This window comes from Orycteropus afer, unplaced genomic scaffold (genome assembly GCF_000298275.1).
Source record: "Orycteropus afer afer isolate SDZICR_OR568_19922 unplaced genomic scaffold, OryAfe1.0 scaffold00083, whole genome shotgun sequence".
Classification (NCBI taxonomy): Eukaryota; Metazoa; Chordata; class Mammalia; order Tubulidentata; family Orycteropodidae; genus Orycteropus; species Orycteropus afer.
In genome coordinates, this window is record NW_006921670.1 from 9,141,415 (window position 1) to 9,142,390 (window position 976).

At 60.6% G+C, this 976-nt stretch overlaps 1 protein-coding gene across 1 annotated transcript in view; it reads right to left on the reverse strand.

Moving 5' to 3' along the window:
• The window catches only part of EFCAB6 (EF-hand calcium binding domain 6), a 200,985-nt gene that overhangs the window by 162,399 nt on the left and 37,610 nt on the right, over positions 1-976 (reverse strand). The gene's annotated exons all lie outside the window — the stretch shown is intronic.

The window sequence follows — 976 nt, forward strand, 5'->3', positions numbered from 1 at the left end:
AACCCATCCCTGTCAGGCTGGGTAAGCCGAGGGTGGCTGGTTCTCTACATGTGTTGTGACCACTCCTCCCCACCGATGGGGTCTCTAAGGGTTGCAGTGGGAATGCATCCAGGCTCCCTCTCTTTCTGGCCCGCACAGGCTTAGAGTTTGGGAAGTCATCGCCTCCAAGAAGTCCTCCCCCAAGGGCCCTTGTCCTGTTTGTCACAGCACCCTATGGCTCCCTCTCCAAAGCCAATCACGACACACATGATGCACGTGTTTATCCCCCTGCACCTCACTAACCAGCTCTGGGGACTGAGGTGAGGGACATACCTGCCCTGGGGCCATTTCCTCACCTCAGAGTGCACGCATCTGGCAGCACTTTACAAGATAAACGCGGGCCCACTCCACCTCCCGACGGCTGGGGCTACAGTGGCCCCTATTCAGGCTCCTCCCCTTCTCACGTGGCCCCTCTGCCACGCCCACCTTCTTGGGGCCTGGGTTGGAGCAGAGGTAGCGCTGGGGGGCTGACGAAGGACAGCAGGTGCAGGGAGCACAGGGGGGGAGGGGAGGGCAGGATCGCCTGCGAGGACAGAGAGGACGGCAGAGCAGGGGACACAGGGCTGTGCGTCGGCAGACCCCGTGCTGAGTTCCAACAACCCTGGGCTGTGAGCAGTGGCTGGGGACCTGCTAGGTAACCGGATCCCTGAGACTCTCTGCGTCCTCATCTGTACAAAGGGAGGACTGACACTCGCCCTCCACGGGCATGCGTAACCACAGACAATCAACACCTGTTTCCAGGAGGGAGGCTCTGGGCGGCCCAAATGTTCAAGGGCTCGGCTTCTGACCTACGGGTTGGCAGCTCGAGTTCACCCAGAGGGGCCTTGGAAAGAAAGGCTTGATGACCCACTTCCCAAAACATCAGTCGCTGAAATCCCTGCTGAGCAGCCTGCTCTGACAGCCCAGGGGTCGCCATGAGTCGGGATCCACTCAGACA